At 39.8% G+C, this 10,155-nt stretch overlaps 1 pseudogene; it reads right to left on the bottom strand.

Moving 5' to 3' along the window:
* Positions 1–6,411: 6,411 nt before the first annotated feature.
* LOC135539671 (ERC protein 2-like) overlaps positions 6,412–10,155 on the bottom strand; it is a 364,220-nt pseudogene continuing 360,476 nt past the window's right edge.

The raw sequence follows: 10,155 nt of genomic DNA, 5'->3' as shown, positions 1-10,155 counted from the left end.
CCAAATGTTGTATTGCTGATTCAACTTGTTCGCCAGGGCTTGTGAAGATTCTACCAAGAATTCTATGATGTTCAGATTAGACTGAATAAGGTGACGATTGATAATTGACTGCTACTGATGTGTCACGACTTCCTCGGAAATCAGTCCCGCTCCTTGTTCGGGCGGTGTTCGGCGGTCAACGTCACCGGCCTTCTAGCCATCGCCGATCCACTTTTCATTTTCCATTTGTTTTGTCTTTGTCTTACACACCTGGTTTCAATTCCCCAATTACCTGTTCACTATTTAATCCTCTGTTCCCCCATTTTCGTTTGTGAGTGTTTATCTGTTCATGTATGCGCACGTGAGGCTGGTTACGCTGGGTTATGTTAAACCATAATTTGTATTTCGTGTTAGTTCGTGCCGTCTGCTTTTGGGTCGCCAAATAAAAGGCTACTAACTATCTGTTTTGCTACTAACTATCTGCTCTTCTGTACCTGACTTCCTACAGCCCTTCAAGCACACCATTACATGATGTAAAGATTACTAGGTCTTTAAAAACATCTTAAGACTAGGGGGCACTATTTTCACGTCTGGATGGAAAGTGTGCCCAATATAAACTGCCTTCTACTTAGGTCCAGAAGCTAGGATATGCATGTAATTGGTAAATGTGGATAGAACACACTCTAACGTTTCCAAAACGGTTAGAATTATGTCTGTGCGTAAAACAGAACTTATTTGGCAGGCGAAACCCGGAGGACAAACAATCCAGGAAATATTTTTGAGGTCACTCTCTTTTCAATTGGTTTTCTATGTGGATCTAGATTTCTAAGGCACTTGCTTGTTTCTATCGCTTCCACTAGATGTCAACAGTCTTTAGAAATTGGTTGATGTTTTTCCTTTGAGTAATGAAGTATGGCTTTTCAGAACGAGGGTCGAGTCTAGTGTTCTGTTGTGGTTGTGGCGCATGACCTGAAAGCTCGCTCCACTTTGTTTTCGTCCTGTATTGAACACAGTTTATCCCGTCTTAAATTTTATCGATTATTTACGTTAACTTCTTGATGCACCCATCCCATTAGCGGGATCATTTTCGTCAACATCCGCTGAATTGCAGAGCGCCAAATTCAAATGAAATTACTAAAAATATTTAATTTTCATGAAATCACAAGTGCAATATAGCAAAACACAGCTTGTTGTTAATCCACCTGGCATGTCAGATTTCAAAAAAGCTTTTTGAAATAATCGAAAGCATACCAAGCGTTTATGTAAGGACATCTCTCTCAGCAGATAAAACACAACAAACAGCTAGCAGCCAAGAAGATTGGTCATGAAAGTCAGAAAAGCAATAAAATGAATCGCTTACCTTTGATGATCTTCGGATGTTTGCACTCACAAGACTCCCAGTTACACAATAAATGTTCCTTTTGTTCCATAAAGATTATTTTTATATCTAAAATAACTCCATTTGGTTGGCACGTTATGTTCAGAAATCCACAGGCTCGAGCGGTCAAGACCGGGCAGACGGAAATTCCAAATAGTATCCGTAAAGTTCGTAGAAACATGTCAAATGTTTATTATAATCAATCCTCAGGTTGTTTTTACAATATATAACCGATAATATTTCAACCGGACTGTAGCGTCTTCAATAGGAGAGAGAGAGAAAATGTCTGCTCCAAGCTGTTGCACAAGCAAAAGGCTGCTGGCACCCAGCCATCCAATGACGCATTGTGATCTTTCTCGCTCATTTTTCAAAATAAAAGCTAAAGACTGTTCAAACCATGGGGAAGCCATAGGAAAAGGAATCTGGTTGATATGGTGCAAAGGCAGGCTATGGAACAGAGAGCTTTCAGGAAAAACAACACTTCCAGGTTGGATTTTCCTCAGGTTTTCGCCTGTAATATCAGTTATGTTATACTCACAGACAATATTTTGACCGTTTTGGAAACTTTAGAGTGTTTTCTATCCTAATCTAATTACATGCCTATTCTAGATTCTGGGCATTAGAAATAGGCAGTTTCATTTGGGTACGTTTTTCATCCAAACATCAAAATACTGCCCCCTACATTCAACAAGGTAAAAAATCCCTAAAGTTGGATTAGGAAAGTTGTTTGAAATGTTTGGACAGCATTTACAGGTAAATTATTAGATACTTTGTAGTCATGTTGCGCGAGTTGGAACCGGTGTATTTTCTGAATGAAATGTGCCAAATAAATGGACATTTTGGGGAACAATTTATCGAACAAAAGGACCATTTGTGATGTTTAACCTCTTACATCTATGGGGGCGCTATTTCATTTTTGGATGAAAAACGTTCCCGTTTTAAACAAGATATTTTGTCACAAAAAGATGCTCGACTATGCATATAATTGCTACCGTTCGAAAGAAAACACTCTGATGTGTCCAGAAATAAAAAGATATTATCTGTGCGTCCCCTAGAACGTGAGCTTCAGGCAAAACCAAGATGAGATGGCATCCAGGAAATGACAAGGATTTTTGAGGCTCTGTTTTCCATGGTCTCCTTATATGGCTGTGAATGCAAGAGGAGTGGGTCAACCCTTTCTGTCGTTTCCCCAAGGTGTCTGCAGCATTGTGACGTATTTGTGGGCAGATCATTGGAAGATTGACCATAAGAGACCACATTTACCACGTGTCCGCCCGGTGTCCTGCGCCGAAATTGGTGCGCAATTGTGGGCAGACCATAAGAGATCACATTTACCACGTGTCCGCCCGGTGTCCTGCGCCGAAATTGGTGCGCAAAAGTCACCTGCCAGTATTTTTCCATGCGATACAGAGAGGAAAGCAAGCTTCCACGAACTGCATGTCAATGAAGAGATATGTGAAAAAACACCTTGAGGACTGATTCCAAACAACGTTTGCCATGTTTCGGTCGATATTATGTAGTTAATCCGGAAAAAGTTTTACGTTGTAGGTGACTGAATTTTCGGTTCGTTTCGGTAGCCAGACGCAATGTAGAAAACGGAACGATTTCTCCTACACACAGACGCTTTCAGGAAACACTGCGCATTTGGTATGTAACTGAGAGTCTCCTCATTGAAAACATCAGAAGCTCTTCAAAGGTAAATGATTTTATTTGGTTATCTGGTTTTTGTGAAAATGTTGCGTGCTACATGCTACTCAAAATGCTATGCTAGCTTTGCATACTCTTACACAAATTAGTCAATTTCTATGGTTCAAAAGCATATTTTGAAAATCTGAGATGACAGTGTTGTTAAGAAAAGGCTAAGCTTGAGAGCAGATGCATTATTTTCATTTTATTTGCGATTTTCAGAAATCGTTAACGTTGCGTTATGCTAATGAGCCTGAGGCTTTAGTCACAAACCCGGATCCGGGATGGGGAGTTTCAAGAAGTTAATGGACATATTGGAGTGCCAACAGAAGAAGATTTTCAAAGGTAAGGCATGAATTATATTGTTATTTCTGACTTTTGTGTCACGCCTGGCGGGTTGAATTATGATTTTCATGTGTTGGTATGCTGGGCGCTGTCCTCAGATAATAGCATGGCTTGCTTTCGCTGTAAAGCCTTTTTGAAATCTGACACTGTGGCTGGATTAACAAGAAGTTCATCTTTAAACCTATTGTTAACACTTGTATGATTTATTAATTATTATGAGTATTTAAACATTCTTTCATTGTGCCCCGACTTTCTAGCTAATTACATTTACATGATTAGTTTAATCAGGTAATATTAATTACAGAGAATGATACAGAATGATTCTGTAGAATAGCATGTCATATCACTTAATCCGGCATAGCCAAAAATAGGATGTCTTCCCCTCTGTACAGAGACTCAGGCCTCACTCTAATCCAATGGTGTGTGTGTGTGTGTGTGTGTGTGTGTGTGTGTGTGTGTGTGTGTGTGTGTGTGTGTGTGTGTGTGTGTGTGTGTGTGTGTGTGTGTGTGTGTGTGTGTGTGTGTGTGTGTGTGTGTGTACAATATGAATGAGGCACGGGCCTCCTTGTTGAGAAGGACAGAACGAGTCACTCGGTTTGGATTTGGGTTAGCACAGACTGCTGAAAGAGAAGAAGAAAGGGGAGATGAAGAAGATGAGGAGGAGGAAGGAGGGAGTCAATGAGCAGGAGAGACGGCTGTAAAGGTATGGCAGGAAATCTCATGGGTGTCCATGGATGGCATCAAACATATAAAATCTATAGCCTCCTTGCACCATTTCCTCAGAGTCTCCAGCTGATTCTATGTACAACACAGTCTTCTACAGTTTATAAGCACATCAGGTTTTGGGATCAACTCCCTATTGAATGACATGGATGTACAATGTCCATGTCTCTCAGCTGTTTCTCTGGTAGGACACCATGTTGTGTGAGCACCAATGATCTAAAGCACCATTAGAAGTATCCCTGCAACAGGGGAGGAGGAGGTGCATAGGTGCATATCACGCTGAAAAACACATTATAACAACGGAATCTGATTGGTGTATGTTCTGAATAGACCATTCTGATTGGTACTCATGCTGCTTTAATACATCTAAACACTTTTTGATTGGTGCCCTTGACTCATGACTGGATTCAAAGTGGCATTATTAGTTCTGACGTCTGCATAGATTGGAGTTCTGACTGCATCTGGTTCAACTGAGGTAACAGGAGAGATACACAGATGGCAGCCCTAAGCCCAAAGTCCCTGCGAAACCCCCAGGACAGGGCCCTGCCCATAAGGCCATGCCAGACTGCACATTAACGGCACAAGGAAACCTTCAGTAGTCGAGGCAAGGCAGGTGGCTGCTGGTCAGATAAGAGCTCTAGTGGCTGTTTTATTCAAATAAGAGCTCTTTCTTGTTATGATTCACTTTGCACAAAGCACTCATAGCCATGGTCTAGCACTGCAAATGAAAAACACTCAACAGATTTAAAAAATAAATAAAAAATAAGTAGCACAACTTCACTTTTAGACATACAGCAAAGGAACTTCCTCTGAAGTAGGTTAGCTGTTAACGCATATGTAACTAAAGCTGTAACTGTACGGCACTTCATTAAATAGGTGGAAAGAGAGCAGGCTATCTCTGACAAAGAGAAAACTACAAAAAACAACATAGTAAAAGAAGCACTGTGAAGCTGCTGTGTTTGACTGTCAGTGGGGTGGAGCCTGCCAGGCAGGGGAGCCAATCACAGCCAGCCGGGGTCAGCAGGGTGGGGCAAATCAGGTAAACAGGGCGGAGCCAGTCAGGTGAAACGATCAGAGAAAGGACTGTTGATAAAAAGGAACTAATCAGGTGAAAAGCTCAGGTAAGCAAAGCAGGCGGAGACAGGAAAGTGGACCAATTAGATGCAGGTTGGTGAGAACGGGGGAGCAAGCCAGGACTGGGTTCACAGAAACAGCATGGCCACTGCCCTTAAAATACGTCACTCATTGCTTCAAGCCACACCCACCCAAACGGGAGGAAACGAACCTAGAAGTCTGTTCAAGAATGTACAATAATGTTTTGGGGTTCCGCAGCGGAGCAAATGTTCAAGGGAACTGAGCGCACCTCATGTAAACAGGGAAGAGCCCATCGTTAGATCTTAGCCAGGTGGGTGAAGAGTGGAGCTAGTCTTATGAGAGTGGGTGGGGCTCTGTAGGGACGTCAGGTGACAGACAGGTTAGCTAAGCATCTTGACAACTATACCAGAGTGGCTGTGTGAGTTTGGCTGTGTGAGCAGAACCACGGAGCTGAGACCAGACAGCTCAGATATCTGTCTGTCTGAGTGTGACCCAGTCTGTCCAACCCAGTCTAACATCACAACACCTGTGTGTCTGTAGGAAGACTCCTCCTCCCCAGAGTTACTCTCAAAGAGCTGCAGCTGCCCCTCTTCACATGATGGCTCTTCAGTCACCTGTAAAAACACACACAATAGTAAAATCAGCACTACGGTCGTTACTGTCCACTTACAGTGATCGTCGACTGAACACTAACCAGTAACTCACAGTGCTTTATTTTACATCTATAAATGTATCCTGACTGGAACATTCCTGGAATCAGGAAAGAATAATCATATCTCAAAAACTTGGGAATTTTGCAACCCTAAAGAGGACTCTCCAAATAAAGTTTGACTGAATCTAGAAGTGGGTTGAACCTCAACTGTCAGTCTCCTCATCTGGCCCTCCCACCTGCTTCATCCCTCCTCTTCCTCCTCCTCCTCTGTATCCTCATCCCCAGTAGAATATAAAATAAAGGACCCATTGAAGTGTGGATTGTATGGTGGTAACAAAAGGTTGGTAGGTAGTCAATGTATTTCAGCATCATGGAATGGCTGTGCACCTCCAATAGTGACTGAATCATCGACAAGGGAGGGAGGGTTACTTATCAGTCAGCAAAACATTTTTTACCACAGCACACTCTTAACACAGAGAGAAAACAGAAGAGAAAAAAGGAAGAGAAAGAGAAAAGGCAGGAAGTTGTTTCAAAACATTTCACCCCTCAGAGCAACGTCAGCGCTTTGGTTGTCATGGACACGATTACGCCCAAATGCCCTCCTCGTCATCCTATCGGTGACAGTGTTATATGGCCGGCAGAGAAGGTCACAGGAAGTGAAGAGAGTAGAAAGAAGTTAGTATAAGTCAAAGGTTATGTATTAGTCAACGAGGGGATATGCATTCTATGGAAAATAATGAATGACGTGGAATGTGTGTTCCTCGACGCACCGGCTATAGCTACGTAGTGATCCTGTACAAAAAAATGATAACAGATTAAAACTGCAGTAAAAGCGCAGTAACTGCAGTTGACTGTGGTATTTTGGACTCAGCAATTGCAGAACAACTGCAGTTGAACAGCAGTTATACTGCGCTGTAACTGCAGTTAAACTTCAAAATTACTGCAGTAATTTTTATTTTATTTTGGACGGAGTATTTACAGCATACTGCATTTATACAGCACTCTGCAGTTACACTGGACACTAACTGCAGTTATACTGTAGTGTACTGCAGTTATACTGCTCTCTGACTGCAATATTTTTTTCGTAAGGGTGAATTACCATGAATAAAAAAAATACAGAACTGTCTCAATAGCAAATTATTGCAGGATGTCCAATGATATGCAGTAACACATTTGCCACTGGAAACATCCAATGAGGTAATTAACAAGTTTACTAGATAGATACAGTAGTTGCCTTGGTAACCAAACAAACTGACTTGCTAGTTTAGCTAACCAAACCATAAATCCACGCTTGCTATTATGAAAATCAAATTCCACAATGCCAATAATGTTTTCAAAACATAGAACCTTTAAGTGATAACGCCCGAGAAGCAGGTGTTTGAAGGATATATTGGCACGGGTGTTGTTAAGTCCGGGACGATGTTACCAACATATTCAAATTATGATTGACGTTTTGATTGATGTTTTGATAAAAAGTAATTCTGATTAATTTATTCATACTATTTCATCCTTCCACACGATATAGTCCTGAAACAATTCTAAGGTTGCTATCCAAGCTGGCTGGTTGTTCGTTCTACTGGTTCGGTTGCCAGAGACGCGACCAAGTCATTCAGTCTTTTTGTTCTGCATCTATGGATGCGACCCAGTCATTCATTCTAAATGTTCCATTGCCATACTGGCTGGTAACGTTCTTCTCCCTTAATTGCTAGCTAGCCATCTACGGCTAACTTACAGTCACATTAAACAGTGCAGACAGAATAACAACAGTTGCTGCATATGTTTAAGCTGTTTTAAGGCGATATTTATTTGGATACATCCATAATAAGGATAATTTGATAAAGATTTCAGTTTTGCCACATAAAAATAATCTACAAAATCTGGGGAATTGAGCTCTAGAAACTGATAGAGGTGTCCACTTTTGGTTATTTTACCAACGATGCAACTATAAACGTGATATTGGATTATCTTCTGGGGTGAAATATCGGTAAATTTAACCTGTTCTTAAGGTCTGAACGCGGTGGCACGGGTTCCATTCCCGCCATTGCGCTGACTGAATTCTGGAGCTTTTGATTGTCAATCATTTATTTGTATGTTTTGCCTGGAAAGTTATGGTTGCTCGTGTTTGTATAAGATATAAACTGAACGCTTTTAATAGCTTGTCTGGTTCAAATTGATAGAAGCGACAAATGGAACTTTTTCAATAGATTGTTTAGGTTAAATTGATGGTGACTAATTCAACTTAAAATACATTAATCTATTTAATTTTATAAGACATATTGTCTACGTTCAATAAATTATCTGCTGAATAATGTATTATAATTGAGTCACTAAATTATTTACCAACAGAAGACAGTTACCTCAATAAATAATCTTGAATACAATGGGGAGATACTGGCTGATAGGAAGGATTACCTAAATGTTTCATTTTATAGATTGACTGACGCTACGTTATAATTACTTTTGGAGTCATGTGTGTTATTTTAAAGAATAGACATTTCATGGTGTGATAAAAGAGAAGAGGAAAGGTGTTGGGGTTTTAATCTAGGATAGAGGTAAGGAAAAACGCCGAAATGAGGTTATATTTTTTGCCCACTGGAAGAGGAAGAAAGGAGAGATCTGAAAGTTGTGAGTGAGTAAGACATTGGAAGAATAGATTCTGATGGATTATTGATTCTTGGTTTGATTGTTTAAGTAAAACCAGTTAATTTGAGCAGGAAAGTTCATGTAGTCTAACATTATAGTATGTTTCCATTATATTGGAACAATGTCAGGTCATTAAAGGTGATTGCTGGATTGGGTAATGTGTAAGAGCCCGTTGGCATAGAAGACTAAACTAATATGTTAAGTGGGGGAGTATCATAGATTTTAATTATAGTGTTGTTAATACAATAGATCAAAACAATTTCATATGTTTTGGGAATGAAAGCTTTGTGGATATGAGTGGGAAAAAATAATAAGTTTGTTTGATTTAATGCTGATGAGACAGCGCCAACTTTGAAAGATTTTAGATTTGTTTAAAAAACAGGATTGGTTTTTGCTAAATTTATATCAACAGGTTGAAATTATTAGATTGCTGATTAAAGTTTTTTAGGAGTTGATATTAACTTAATTAAACATTGTATCATACATATACATTGATTTGATTAAACGTATGATTAATGATTTGAGATGGTGGAATTATCATTAGGTTTGGTTTATAGTTCACGTTTGAGTTTCTGAATCGATGTAGTGTAAATGAATACTAATGTCTAAGTGTTTTGTGTTTTCTCAGGAAAATGGATATTTCACTGTCTCTCTCTGGAATGTTTCCAGGGACTATACTCTTGGGGAGAGTGAGTGAAATTGAGGCCATAAACTACCACATTGGAGGGGGCCTGGAAGTTTTTTGTTTCAGTGCAAGGGTATTAAATGTATTAAAGGGGCACTCACCACATCGGATTTTAATGAGTTTTTATTTTCTGACTTTTCATTACACATGCAAATTCTTTTGATAAAGGAACGTTCTGGGAACATGGAAATACAAAAATGTTGGAACTAGTTGATTATTGTTTGCAAATTGTTTTATATAGTGAAAAACACTGCTTTGAAGGGTTTTGTATGACCTATGACCTTCTGATGACTTTTCGTTGTGGCTTGATCACCCGCATTGGAAAGCCATTTGGATAATGAAATTATGGTCATTTGTAATACTGCTTTCAAAATAATTTGTGTAATTGGTAAATATGTTTCTTAGCCATTCTAGTTTCAATAGAATGTTTTGATATTCTCTCTGTGAAATATGTTTAGATATGTGTATTAAGAATAATTGGTAAAAGTAATCATTTATCATGTAGTTAATGAACTGAACTAAACTGTTGTTCTGATCTGTTCTTTCGAGTTATCATGAAAAGTGACATCAGACGGTATCTTAATGCATGGAAGAGATGATTGGACCGAATGGTGTGTGCACCTCAAAACCCCCTCTAACTGGCTGAAGAAGGGTGACAAAGGCGTTGAAGGAGGCTTTCCAAATCACTTCTACCGAGAGAAAGAACCAAGCCAGAAATTGGTGTACAGTATCAGATCTAAGCTATCAACTGCTTTTCTTTCATGAGTCCACTTGGAGTGATCATGGAGAGAGATCTGTTCTAACATTTTCTTATGATGCTGGTATATTGGTTGACGAATGGACAAGACATGAGTGGTAAAGATGAGACATTGAAATTGGGACATTATCATGGGCCGTCCACTTTGAACTGTAAAGCTATCTGAAGAAAAACTAACGAGACGCCAGAAGATGCTGCAGTGCCTGAGAGGG

The sequence above is a fragment of the Oncorhynchus masou genome, chromosome 5 (genome assembly GCF_036934945.1).
Source record: "Oncorhynchus masou masou isolate Uvic2021 chromosome 5, UVic_Omas_1.1, whole genome shotgun sequence".
Taxonomy (NCBI): domain Eukaryota; kingdom Metazoa; phylum Chordata; class Actinopteri; order Salmoniformes; family Salmonidae; genus Oncorhynchus; species Oncorhynchus masou.
This window is presented reverse-complemented; position numbering and strand designations above follow the sequence as displayed.